This window comes from Miscanthus floridulus, chromosome 7 (assembly GCF_019320115.1).
Source record: "Miscanthus floridulus cultivar M001 chromosome 7, ASM1932011v1, whole genome shotgun sequence".
Lineage (NCBI taxonomy): Eukaryota > Viridiplantae > Streptophyta > Magnoliopsida > Poales > Poaceae > Miscanthus > Miscanthus floridulus.
This window is the reverse complement of record NC_089586.1, coordinates 66,930,193-66,944,870: the sequence shown is the minus strand read 5'-3', so window position 1 is coordinate 66,944,870 and position 14,678 is coordinate 66,930,193. Positions and strand designations below refer to the sequence as shown.

At 43.9% G+C, this 14,678-nt stretch overlaps 1 non-coding gene across 1 annotated transcript; it reads right to left on the bottom strand.

Moving 5' to 3' along the window:
• Positions 1–14,203: 14,203 nt before the first annotated feature.
• LOC136468149 (small nucleolar RNA R71) lies at positions 14,204–14,311 on the bottom strand. The gene has a single exon (XR_010761688.1). It is a non-coding gene; the product is annotated as a small nucleolar RNA R71 (small nucleolar RNA).
• Positions 14,312–14,678: the final 367 nt, after the last annotated feature.

The window sequence follows — 14,678 nt, the reverse complement described above, 5'->3', positions numbered from 1 at the left end:
GGTGAAAACAATAGATCAAGTCTCATCAAATTTGGAGTTCATTTGGATCTTCAAAAATAGTTTCCAAAACACCAAAAGTTTATTTTGTCACTTAACTAACATCGACATCGGCATTCCGCATTCTCCAAATTTTGTTAAGCAAATTGATTTGGTACCAAAATAAAATTTGGAGTATACATGATGGAGAAGAGCATGTATAAAGACGGCACTCGTTTGACTTCGTTTTGACCATCAATTTGGATTTTTGTTTGTCGCTGTCAATACGTTGACACTATCACTTTGGAGCTTAATTACCTACTAATCCATAGCTCTAATGGTCTTGCTCCCTAAATACAAGTCGAAGAGCATCTAGAGAAGAGCAACTTTTCTACAGGCGCCAAGGTCTGAATTTGCATGGAATATGCCGAAACGGTCTCCAAGTTGGGCACCACGACGCACACCACATGTTCGAGTTTATGCCTCATGGCGACCATGCGTTGTCCACACCCCCACCATGGCCAACGTGTGTCCCCCTCCTCTACCACTGCCGCTACTGATGGGAAGAGCCCAAGCGCACTCCTCCCCATCCCTCACTCGCCTCTCCACTCTCCCTTGGTCTCGCTTCGCTTTCCCTCGCTCTCTGGCCGCTCCAGAGCAGAGCCACCATGGACGCCACTGCCGAGCTTCGCGGCCACTGCCCCTCACTCATCCTTTGAGCCCCTCTATCTCTCCTATGCACTATGGTACCTTTGCCAGCGTGCAACGCTCCTTCTCGCCTGAGGAAGCCAGCTGCTGCCACCCTCGGGCCACCGCCGACGTGTTGTGCCACTGTGGCCGCTCTCTCAAAGGTGGCCAAGCCACCTAGGGCCGCCTTGATCCAAGCCGAGTGGTCCCATGGATGCTAGTGGACCCGCTGGTGCCCGTGTTGTCCTTCTCCATCGCCGTCGGCCCTCCTTCGGCTGGATTTCGGCCTCCCCGCTGACCCTCCCCTGCTCTCTGTTAATAGGAAGAAGAGAGGGATCTAGCGCTCAAATGAGGGAAAAGGAAGGGGCCTAAGTGTAGAAATCATGAATCAGTTGAATAGTGCAGGCAACTGCGGGTTGATTCATGAAAAACTCAGGGGCCTCGATGCAATTGTGTTTTTCTTTTATGCATTTAATTTGGCTAAAACTTTGGAAAATTGTAGTAAATTGTAGAAAAATCCAAAAATAGCAAATGAGGACTTTTAGAATCCTTGTGAAATTATCTATGCATTAGATCTATAATATGACATGATTTAGTTTAAAGTTTTTGCTTTAAAAATCAATTTATGCAGTTAGGTTTTTAATACTAGTTATGTCTTGTCTTTTTCATAACTGTAGTTGTTTTGCTCAAATAAATGTGACATTTTTTGGTAGCTAAGTATGCTATGTGTATGCTGTGCTAAAAATTTCAGGAGTTTAGGCCATGTGTTGCTTTGCTCCTATTCTGAATAGGCCTGCTCGTCTATATTAATTGGCTCAGTTAAGTTATGAATCATGCCTTTATGACAATAAATGAGTTGTAGTACTTTTATTAAGATTTTCAAAAAGCTAAAAATCATAATTTTTGGTTAAGTAGATTTTTAGTAATAGTTGCTTAAATTTCTGTGGCTGTTTCTGCCCAAACCCATACAGGGTTGCCTTGTTGGTACTGTGGGGACTTTTTAATAGTATAATTAGCTATAGGTGTTTATAACAAAGTTGTTTAGAATTTTCTAAGCTTTCTAAAAAGTCTAGAACCACATTTATTGGACGTGTAGAACTCTAGTTATAGCTGTTTAAAGTGGCATATCAGATTCTGTCCATGTTTTGGACAGAGATGCATTCATTGGATTAATTGACCTTGTTCACTGTAGAATCATCTTAAGATGATAATAAAAATGTTGTAGGAAACTTCATAAGATTTTCAAAAAGTTAGGATTCATGTTTGTTGGAGGTCTAGAACTCTAGTTATGTGTCTCTGAAGTTCTTATCAGTTTTCTGTAACACTCCTGTTTGGGCTGAATGTGCAGTTTTGCTTGTGCAATTATTTTTGTGGTGTAAATGATGTTTTCTGTGGTTGTAGTGAATACCAAAGTTGTAGACAATTTCATAATCTTGCTTATGTTCAAATGGCATGACCATAGGCCTGATAGTTTAGGAGTTATGAATTTGACAAATGATCTATCATGTTTGGTCTATGCTCTATGTAGATTTGAAAGCTTTCATTGTTTGACCTAGTTAAGTATGAAATCATGTCTTACTGATGACATAAGACTTATAGTGCTTTCCTTAAGCTTTCTAAATTATCCTAGATCACCCATTTTGGTGTTGTAGAGCTCAAGTTATAAGCTTAAGAAGTTGCATGGCAGAATCTATCCAAGTCTAGATAGAGGTGCTCAAATATGCTTGATTGACCTTGTTAATTGTGGAATCACCTTATGATAATAATAAACATGTTTTAGATAATTTAATAAGCTTTCTAGAAAGTTAAGGTTCATGATTGTTTGATGTCCATAACTCTAGTTATGCATTGTTGAAATTACTACTACTTTTCTATTCTAGTTCTGTGCACATCTGAAACATTGTCACTCGGGGGCTAATAAGGGTATATATACACCCTCTCTAAAACAATCACCTCGCATGACCCCTTCCTCACGTTAAAAACCTAGTGGCAAGGTTTGTGGAAATGAACAACTTAGTAAGGCTAGTCAGACTACAAGAAACCTACGCCCTAGCAGCTATGGCACTCTTGCTCACCAGCATGATCAAAGTTTGTTCACCCATGCCCCGAGCTCTACGGTCTTAACAAACAGAAGGGTCGGAACGCATTAACCCCTTTTCACACATAAAAAGGGAGAAAAACAAATTCATTCACACTAGAATGAAATAACATATTTGATCAAACGAAACAAAATGGCAAGTTTGTTTAAACGATATAGAAGGGTCTGAAATTGTTCGCTTATTACAAAGATGATCATCCAACCTATCTAACTAACTAGCCCCTCTAGGGGAGAACTACGTCTTCTATCCTGTTTGCCAAGTCCTACGAAAGGGGAGCCACCGCCACTTCCATCTCCTCCAGCTCATGGACCTCATAGCCGAGCACATAGCAGTGGCTCATTGTCTCTAGATCGATGTTGTCCCCATAATGAGAATAAGCAATTGTGAAGGATTGATTGACCTCAAAGCGAAGGGCACTTCTTTCAAGCTAGCACACCCGAGCCATGATCTCGATAGCATGAGCCACGAGCGAGCTGGTCCCCTCTAATCACACCACCTGAAGGTCATCGCAGACCACTCCAAGGGCGGTGCTCAGGATACCAAGCTCATCACTCTCCACCTACAGATTCCTCCTCACCTCGGTGAGGTCCATGGCTAGCCTAGCAGAAATGCTCTCAGCCTCCAGCTTCTAGGTCATTGCATTTTCGAGCTCGGCCTGGAGGGAACCAACCTTCTGCTATGTGTTGTCGTGCTCTTGGCAGGCCTGGTCATGCTATCGGAAGGCTTGGTCGCGCTCCTCATGAGCCACCCCACGTTATGAGCGGAGCCTCTCCATGGTTTGGAGCAACTCATCCCGCTCCTTGTGTAGCCGAGCAACCGCCATGGCATCTAGGCTCACCCTCTTCTCTAGGGCCACAAGCTTCTCCTCGGCCCCTAGCTTTAGCTCCCTTTCCTTCTCCACCTTGGCCAAAAGGTCAACGATCCACTAATGGTTCTCGACATCCTTCTGGAGTAGCTCATCCTGCTCCTTCCTAACCCTGGTGGCTTCCTCATCGTCCTTCTACGATCTCGCTAACAAGGCCTCAAACACCTTCTCGGCCTTGTCAGCGTCCCGACCGGCCTTGGCCACTCACAACTAAAGATTGTTCGCCTACTCAGTGAGGGGAGTTAGCTCAGCCACCCTCTGCTTGGTGGCAACAAGCTAAGCCATTACCTCCCCACATAGTCATGCGTCCTCGACGAGGTGGCCCTAGGGCTCCTTCTGCTGATGAAGGAATCGAGACTTCTCCTGACTATGAGGTATAAGGGACTATAAGGACGATGGTTAGGATACAAAAAATAGAAAAAGGAAGGTGATAGCATGAAGTAGGATTAAGCAATACCTAGCCAGATAGAACAAATATGTCGCACAATGCACTCGTAGCACAGTTTAGGGCTTCAAGTACGGATGTGATCCCCACGTCGAAGCTCTCCCGCTCCATGCTCTCGGCGGCATCGTCAAGGGTGAAGAGCGCCGAAGCCGCATCCCATAGATCCATCCACTAGAGCAGGGGCTTGCCCCATGTCAGGGCTAGGGATGACTCCCTGCCGGCTCCAAACATCGCCGACCCCTCTCGCCATGACGTCCTCGCTGGGACGCCCCCTCCGGCAATGGAATGGGTCAGTGGTGCAGGCGCCAACCTCTCGCCCAGCACCATGACTCCCGAGGACCCCTTAGTCACATCCCCCTCTGTCCGACCCATGCTAGGCTCCATTGCTTGGGCCACCAATGGCATGGGTCACGCTAGTGCCTCAGGCGCTGCTGCAGTCATGTTCGGCTATGACCCATCTATCATGATGGCGAGGTCATGACCAGCTACGTCGTGCCCACCATGGTTAGCACCATGAGCATGGTCGGAAGTCTCGTCTGCTCCGCTGATAGCAGTGGTATCGCGGCCATCACTGGCTACTCTGCAACCTCCAAAGGTGCCCTTGGAGCCCCCACATCCGCCTGTCCCACCGAGGGCACAGGCCCCACCATGGGCAGCGTCTAACCAACCAATGATGCAGTCACACTAGCATTGCTCCTGCCCAAAATGGGCATGACACCAGCCGATGGCTACCACCTCGATTAGAGGGCGATGCTCTTCTACGGTGCCAGCGCCAAAGGATTCCTCTACCTGCCGACGCTGTAAGGGACGAAAAACATAACTCATGATGAAATCTGATCAAAACAGGAAAAATAGAGGAACTGATAACTTACCTCAGTGTCGTCAAGTGGTAGATGCATTTGGGGGTGAACCCCCTGACCCTTGCTCTGCCTCATTGGAGCGAGGCCGCTTCGAGCCCATCCCTGCTCCTAGGTAGAGGGGCTCGCTCCCCATGATTCTTGGGGTGCGACAACGGAGCCGCCTGCCTCCACTGGCACCTCGGGCATGATGGTAGAGCCACCCACCCCTATTGGCTCCTAGGGTAGGCCGATGGTACAGCCTACCTCCGCTGGCTCCTCGAACGTGCCCTCCCCTCCGTGGAACGGGAAGGGTCCCGACGCCCACAAGGACGAATCGATACCTATCAACGCATCCTCATTCTCTAGGTCATCCCACTCTATATCATCGACTACCTCATCATCATCTCCATCATCATCATCATCGTTGTCAATGTCCTCCCCTTGTTCCCACGCCTGCAGCTTCTGCTGCTTCTTCTTCCTCTTATCCTCCTTTGCCTTCCTCAGCCGCTCACCCTTGATGTGATTCACCAACCACACAACTAAATCCCTTGGCCATGGTGACAGGTGATCCATGAGGATGAGGTCCCTCGGCTGGTCTCGCCTCTCTCAATGTTAGTATCAAGGGGTCAGGAAACCAATTAAAGAGAAGGCAAGAGAAGGGGAAACTTACAAAGATGATGTAGCCTAACTCCGGCTACATCAGAGGATGCCCCGGCAATGGGTAGATGAAATCAAGGGGGCACCCGCATTGTCCCACAAAGGCTCCATTGCCTCCTTGATGCGTTGTGTGATCTTGGAGTTGGGGATCGCACCCTCAGTGAGCGTCGTTCCATCGAACAATGCCTTAGGTGCCATCGCGTATAGTGGGAGCACGCGCGTCATCAACGGCACCACACTCCTTGCGTGGTAGGCCCTAATGACGCCTGACCCCTTCAGGCTATTCTCCTTTAGGATGTGGATGGCAGCGAAGTGGTCTCAGATCTTCTTCTTGTCCTTCTCCAGGACACCCCACTTCCTCCATGACTCCGAGGCCTCTTTGATCAGGCGCCCGATGAACTCCGGTAGAGGGGCAGCGGCATCATTCTTTAGGTAGAACCACTATGAATGCCACCCCTTGTTGGACGTCAAGAGACGCATGGATGGGTACTCACCAATCGATTATCTGGAGTTAGATGCCGGTGCACCCCATCGGCATATGCAGCTCCTGCCTGCTGCTTTTCTCTCTCTTCTTCAAGAGGGTGATGGCAAAGAAGTACCTCCATAGATCAAAGTGGAGACTAATCCCTAGGAATCCCTCGCATAGGATGACAAACGCCACCATGTGCTAGATTTTGTTGGGGTTGAGATGTTGTAGCTCGATCTTGTAGTAATGCAGCAACCGCCAAAGAAATTTGTGGGTGGGGGTCATGAACCCATGCTCATGGAAGTAGGCAAATGATGCCACATAGCTGTTAGGCAGTGATAGTAGATCCTCCATGTTGGGCAGCAGCCACTCCTCAGCTGAGGTCCATGTGCGGAGAAGACCATGATGGATGAGGCCTTCCATGCGCTGGAAGGTGATGTCAAAATGGCACCATGGATCCATTAGAGGTGGGGCCAGATGGATGCAGGCTCAATGGCAGCGAAGATGTGGAGGTAGGAAACCTAAGTGATTGGCGGTGATGGTCATGGTTGTAGAGGCAAGGATGCAAGGTATGGAACCCAGGGGGCTAACCTTTTGGTTTTATAGGGGCGGCGGGTGCAAGGAAACCAATCACCTGCCTAGTTCTCTATGCCTGCCATGATCTGCCACCATGTCTCACCGTAGGGTGCACACATGCAACATCTATCCATTCCCTTGGAAAACTCACTAGATGTTTCGCCTCTCTAGATGGGCCATGACCCATTGCAGGTAAGAGGAATACAGAGCTAAAAACGCTACTATGGCCCGTTTAGACCCAGGAGTTCGAAGGTTGGCCCACCGATGGATTCGACAACCGCTCTGAGCGCCTTTTAAAGTGAGGGGTGGAATAGGATGGGTCCCTTAGTGGCTAGTACCCAGGCACATGAGCATCGTGGGCATCCTGGCCTATGTTCGAGTCTCGGCTAGATACGATCCATGGTTTTTTCTCGAAGAAAGGTAGAGAGCCCTCGAGACTAGTCAAACAGACCTGAGAACTATATGGATTGACCGCTGACAATCTATAGTTGGTTACCAAGCTGACCCAAACTAGATCCCCATGAACAGGATGCTAGGGCCCCACTCGAACTAGCCCATTAATAGCTCACCGAGCACCATGGCTTGTCCATAGATGAAAATCATGGCATGGCTCAACCCCTCTGGTTGCGGAAACTATGGATGGGGTGACTATCACAAAGATGAGCCGACCCTCGATCAAACCCCCGCTATGTGCAGGGGCTTAAGGAAAGTTGGACTCATAAGGAGACCAAATGCACGATTGCAGAACGATAGACCCCCGTAGGGGTCAAAATCAGCGAAAGACCTTTTCTGACCCACCAAATCTCACGGCTATACCCCCGAGGAGTCCGATCACAACGAAAGGGAATCGATGTCCCTAGGACATACTGTGGGCAACAAGAAAAGGCCAAGGCCAATAGAGTCCTCCCATTTGGAAAAGCCTCCATAGGAGTATTCTACTCCTCTGCAGGCTCGGGGGCTACTATCGGGGACCAATACTAGGGTAGCCAAAGAGGAGGAGCTAATGGTCATCAACATTGATTCGTCCGAGTAGTCAAGAGTGCGACTATAGCTCCAACCGACCCCTAGCTGCATGGGCTCTACCTTGCTCAACCTCTAGGGGAGGGCTCCACCTCGCCTGACCCCAAGGTCATGCACTCTGCCTTGCCCGACCTCTAGGAGAGGGCTTCGCCTCGCTTGATCCTGGAGCCATAGACTTTGCCTTGCCTGACCCCAAGGCCACAGGCTCCGCCTCGCCTGACCCTTGGGTTTGCACTCTGCCTCGCCTAACCTCTAGGAGAGGGCTCCGCCTCACTCGACCCTAGGGCCACAGACTCTGCCTCGCCTAACTCTGAGGCCACAAGCTCTGCCTCGCTTGACCCTTGGGTTTGTGCTCTACCTCGCCCGACCTCTGGGAGAGGGCTCTACCTCAGCCGACCCTAGGGCCATGAACTACGCCTTGCCTGACCCCGAGGCTGTGGGCTCCGCCTAGCCCGACGAGGTCCCATACCATCACCAACCACTCTAGGTCTAGGCATATGGGCATGGGTCAAAACTCTAACACTAAGGAAGAGACCGGCATGCCCCGATGTAACCCATAGACATGATGGGCCATACCTAAGGATTCACATCAAGAATAGCGTTGGGCATATCGGTGCTGTTCTACCTAACCCCCGTGCATGGTGCTAGTGGCGGATAGGGTCACGATGTGGAGTTGTCCCTATTGACATCTATAGGGTCGGTGGGACCCGCATGAAGGATAAGAAGTACCCAGCAATCCTGATGAACTTTCTCTCTCTCTCGTTCTTCTTTTTCCCTTCGCTATAACCCATGCTTTCCCTTGGCCTATAAAAGGGAAAGTAGGGTGTCCCATAAGGAGCATCGCACTACATCGCATCAATTCAGGCTAGACCTGATTGAACCATCATGAACCCATCAAACCTCGAACCGATTAGACTACAACACAAGCACACGGCTTAGCAGCAACTGAGCTCTCGGCATCTGTTCACTCCTTCCATCAGAGACTTGGGACCTATCCCTCTCTCCCCCATTTGTAACCCCTATTGGAAACTTTTAGTGCTAGTAACATGAGGAGCAGCGTCGAACTAGACGTAGGGACATTCCACCCAAACTAGTATAAACCTTGTGTCCTCTAAGCACACCATCTGAACCAAACGTGCAATATTAGAAATTTACTCATTGGTGGTTACTCAAAACACCGACACTAGAATACTCCCAGGAGAAGTGCTACAATGGTATAATTATCTATGCGCTTGTAGATTCCTTTTAAATATTCATATCTATTCTTTCTAGTCACATAAATTAATAAAGAACTGCTTAGAATTATTCAAGTAGTAACGCTATGTAGTACCAACAAGCATCTCTGACATCATCACTAGGGATGACAACCTAGTAAAGTAATGTTAGGAGATGTAGGTAAGCAATAGGTGGCTACTGAAACAAGTGACAAGTTAATAAATACCAACATGTTTTTCTGGCGCTGTCGCTGGGGACTTCATTTAAAACTCTATTCTTAGAAGCAACACTAAGAAACATCAACACTTCGCTTGGATTCCTGATCTTATCAAGAGTGTGGTTTGATATAATCTTTGTACCCCCTCTCTTTTGTACCTCCATTATTTTTATATGCTAGATACAATTGTTATGATAATATTAGTATTCGTCTTATTCATGTTCTTCGTTATAATGTTCATTGTCGACTTTGATTATATGCTTAGTATAGTCAGATTATCATCATGTGCATGCATAAGTTCATATAGCGCTCACTCTAAGGTACCATGGGTGAGTGGTTGACATTGTGTAAGCATGGTGCTTATATGTTATTTACCTACGGGTACACCCTATATTTTGGGTCATGTGGTAGATCATGGATGTGACACTCCCATTGAGTCCTTTGTAGTCCACTCCCCGAATATAGGCGCATGTAGGGTCTGGTTACGAAGGAAGAACAAGCTCTATTCTTAATCTTCCTTAGTAATATCCCTTATGTGTAGATATGCTGATGATCTTAGCAATGATTACTAGGTATAATTTCACTAATCAATGTATGCTTTGACTTGTAATTAAGAATAACTTAGGAATTATTCCTCTAATATTATACCTGAACATGCTAATGCCATAGAAAGGAGTACTCTAAGTGATTTATCATTATTGATGATCAATACTTATCATATATCTTGTCCTATGACTTACACCTGTTATGAGTAGAATATTGGTTATGGTTTCTTTCTTCATCAATAGTACAAGTTATCAATACATGTTCACGCTAGGCCTCCCCTGTGGTAAAAATATAAATAACGATACCTAAAATACTCTCGGATGATGTGCTACAATGGTATAATTATTTGTGCGCTTGTAGATTCCTTTTATATATTCATATCTATTCTTCCTAGTCACATAAATTAATAAAGAACTGCTTAGTATTGTTCTAGTAGTAATGCTATGTAGTACCAACAAGCATCTCTAGCATCATCACTAGGGATGACAACCTAGTAAAGTAATGTTAGGAGATGTAGGTAAGCAATAGGTGGCTACTAAAACAAGTGACAAGTTAATAAATACTAACAAGCTTTTCTTGTGTAGTCGCTGGGAACTAGATTTAAAACTCTCTTCGTAGTAGCAACACTAAGAAATGTCAACACTTCGCTGGGATTCTCGATCTTGTCAAGAGCGTGGTTTGATATAATCTTTGTAGCTCCCTCTCTTTTGTACCTCCATTATTTTTATATGCTAGATACAATTGTTATGACAATATTAGTATTCATCTTATTCATGTTCTTTGTTATAACGTTCATCGTCTACTTTGATTATATGCTTAGTATAGTTAGATTATCATCATGTTCATGCATAAGTTTGTATAGCGCTCAATCTAAGGTACCATGGGTGAGTGGTTGACATTGTGTAAGCGTGGTGCTTATACATTTTTTACCTACGAATACACCCTATATTCTGGGTCATGTGGTAGATCACAGATGTGACACTCCCGTCGTTTCCTTTGTAGCCCACTCCCCGATTATAGGCGCATGTAGGGTCTGGTTATGAAGGAAGAACAAGCTCTGTTCTTAATCTTCCTTAGTAATATCCCTTATGTGTAGATATGAAGATGATCTTAGCAATGATTACTAGGTATAATTGCACTAGTCAATGTATGCTTTGATTTGTAATTAAGAATAACTTATGAATTATTCCTCTAATATTCTACCTGACCATACTCAAGCCATAGAAAGAAGTACTCTGAGTGATTTATCATTATTGATGATCAATACTTATCATATATCTTGTCCTATGACTTACCCCTATTATGAGTAGAATATTAGTTATGGTTTATTTCTCCATCAATATTATAAGTTATCAATACATGTCCTTACTAGACCTTTCCTATGGTAAAAATATAAATAATGATACCTAGAATACTCTCGGGTGACGTGCTACAATGGTATAATTATCTGTGCGCTTGCAGATTCCTTTTATATATTCATATCTATTCTTTCTGGTCACATAAATTAATAAAGAACTATTTAGTATTATTCTAGTAGTAATGCTATGTAGTACCAACAACATCTCTGGCATCATCACTAGGGATGACAACCTAGTAAAGTAATATTAGGAGATATAGGTAAGCAATAGGTGGCTACTAAAATAAGTGACAAGTTAATAAATACCAACATGTTTCTCTAGCGCTGTCCTTGGGGACTACATTTAAAACTCTGTTCTTAGTAGCAACGCTAAGAAACATCAACACTTCGTTTGGATTCCTGATCTTGTCAAGAGCGTGGTTTGATATAATCTTTGTACCCCCTCTCTTTTGTACCTCCATTATTTTTATATGCTAGATACAATTATTATGACAATATTAGTATTCATCTTATTCATGTTCTTTGTTATAATGTTCATCGTCTACTTTGATTATATGCTTTGTATAGTTAGATTATCATCATGTTCATGCATAAGTTCATATAGCGCTCACTCTAAGGTGCCATGGGTGAGTGGTCAACATTGTGTAAGCATGGTGCTTATACGTTGTTTACCTGCAGATACACCCAATATTCTGGGTCATGTGGTAGATTGCGGATGTGACACTTCTGTCGAGTCCTTTGTAGTCCACTCACTGAATATAGGTGCATGTAGGGTCCAGTTACGAAGGAAGAACAAGCTCTGTTCTTAATCTTCCTTAGTAATATCACTTATATGTAGATATGATGATGATCTTAGCAATGATTACTAGGTATAATTGCACTAATCAATGTATGCTTTGACCTATAATTAAGAATAATTTAGGAATTATTCCTCTAATATTCTATATGACCATGCTAATGCCATAGAAAGGAGTACTCTGAATGATTTATCATTATTGATGATCAATACTTATCATATATCTTGTCCTATGACTTACACCTGTTGTGAGTAGAATATTAGTTATGGTTTATTTCTTCATCAATAGTATAAGTTATCAATACATGTCCATGCTAGACCTTCCCTATGGTAAAAATATAAATAACAATTCCTAGAATACTCCCGGGTGAAGTACTACAATGGTATAATTATTTGTTGGCTTGCAGATTCCTTTATATATTCAGATCTATTTTTCCTAGTCACATAAATTAATAAAGAACTGCTTAGTATTATTCTAGTAGTAATGCTATATAGTACAAACAAGCATCTTTTCAAGAGCGTGGTGACAACCTAGTAAAGTAATGTTAGGAGATGTACGTAAGCAATAGGTGGCTACTAAAACAAGTGACAAGTTAATAAATACTAACATGTTTTTCTTGCGTTGTCGCTGGGGACTACATTTAAAACTCTGTTCTTAGTAGCAGCGCTAAGAAACGTCAACACTTCGCTTGGATTCCTGATCTTTTCAAGAGCGTGGTTTGATATAATCTTTGTACCCCCTCTTTTTTGTACCTCCATTATTTTTATATGCTAGATACAATTGTTATGACAATATTAGTATTCATCTTATTCATGTTCTTCGTTATAATGTTCATCGCCTACTTTGATTATATGCTTAGTATAGTTAGATTATCATCATGTTCATGCATAAGTTCGTATAGCGCTCACTCTAAGGTGCCATGGGTGAGTGGTCGACATTGTGTAAGCGTGGTGCTTATATGTTATTTACCTACGGATACACCCTATATTCTGGGTCATGTGGTAGATCATGGATGTGACACTTCCATCGAGTAATTTGTAGTCCACTCCCTGAATATAGGCGCCTGTAGGGTCCGGTTACAAAGGAAGAACAAGCTATATTCTTAATCTTCCTTAGTAATATCCCTTATGTGTAGATATGATGATGATCCTAGCAATGATTATTAGGTATAATTGCACTAATCAACGTATGCTTTGACCTATAAATAAGAATAACTTAGGAATTATTCCTCTAATATTCTACCTGACCATGCTAATGCCATAGAAATGAGTACTTTGAGTGATTTATCATTATTGATGATCAATACTTATCATATATCTTGCCCTATGTCTTACACCTGTTATGAGTAGAATATTGGTTATGGTTTTTTCTTCATCAATAGTATAAGTTATCAGTACATGTCAATGCTAGACCTTCCCTGTGGTAAAAATATAAATAACGATACCTGTAATACTCCCGGGTGAAGTGCTACAATGGTATAATTATCTGTGCGCTTGCAGATTCCTTTATATATTCATATCTATTCTTCATAGTCACATAAATTAATAAAGAACTGCTTAGTATTATTCTAGTAGTAATGCTATGTAGTACCAACAAGCATCTCTGTCATCATCACTAGGGATGACAACCTAGTAAAGTAATGTTAGGAGATGTAGGTAAGCAATAAGTGGCTACTAAAACAAGTGACAAGTTAATAAATACCGACAAGCATTTCTAGCACTGTCACTAGGGACTAGATTTAAAACTTTGTTCTTAGTTGCAACGCTAAAAAATGTCAACAAGCATTTCTGGCGCCATTGCCGGGGAAGGTAGCTAGGCAAAGAAAGTATTGATAAACTCATACTTATTGATGTGATCGAGGAAAACCATTGACCGTTGCTCAAATAGAGTTACCCTTGTTTTGTCTACTTGTGTATCTTATGTAGGGTAATGTGTGACCGGTTTTGACCTTCCAACAAACTACATTGATGATCCAGAAGCATTAATTAGGAGGACTAGAGCTAAATTCAAGAAAGTTCTAGCTTTAAAGTCAAAAGGCAGCCATATAAGGCGAAGCTTAACACCTAAATTTGAAGCCATGGCTAACAGGACTCTCCATGAATTCTTTGTTCCAACTACGGCCAGCATTCGTACTGGATCAATAGTCAATGTCGGAGATAATGGATTCAAGCTCAAGCCAGCCCTCATCAACATGGTGCAAGCAAGCTAGTTTTGTGGAAAGGCACATGAAGATGCAAGTACACATCTCCAACACTTCCTAGAGATCTATAGTACTTTCACCATCAAAGGAGTGACCTAAGATGCCATATTACTTTGCCTCTTCCCATTCTCACTCTTGGGGAAGGCAAAGCAATAGTTCTACACCAACAAAGATAGAAATACTACATGGGATAACTGCTCCACTACCTTCCTAGCCAAGTTCTTTCCTATGGGCAAGACCAATGCTCCACGTGGGAGAACTCAAGCTTTCAGCAACAACATGATGAATCTGTCCCTAAGGCATGGGAACGCTTTCAAGATTACATTACGGAATGTCCTCATCATGGGATGGAGAATTGGCTACTCATGCAGACTTTCTACCATGGGTTGACCAACAGTACCCATGAGACTATGGATGCTACTGCTAGAGGTGCATTCCTGTTACTCACCATACTAGCTGCAACAACTCTTGTGGAGAAGATGCTCTCCAACCAAGGTTAGGATGAAGAACGTCTTTAGACCCATAAGAGAGGTGGAGGTATGCATCAACTCAAGGAGGTAGACATGTTGTCTGCTACGATGGACTTGCTAATGAAGAAGCTTGAAGATCGAGCCAATGAGAAGCAAGAAGTCATGCACATTCATGATTCTCGCATGACATGTGAAGTGTGTGGAAACACTGGGCATTTAGGGAGCAACTGTCCTAAAATCCATGAG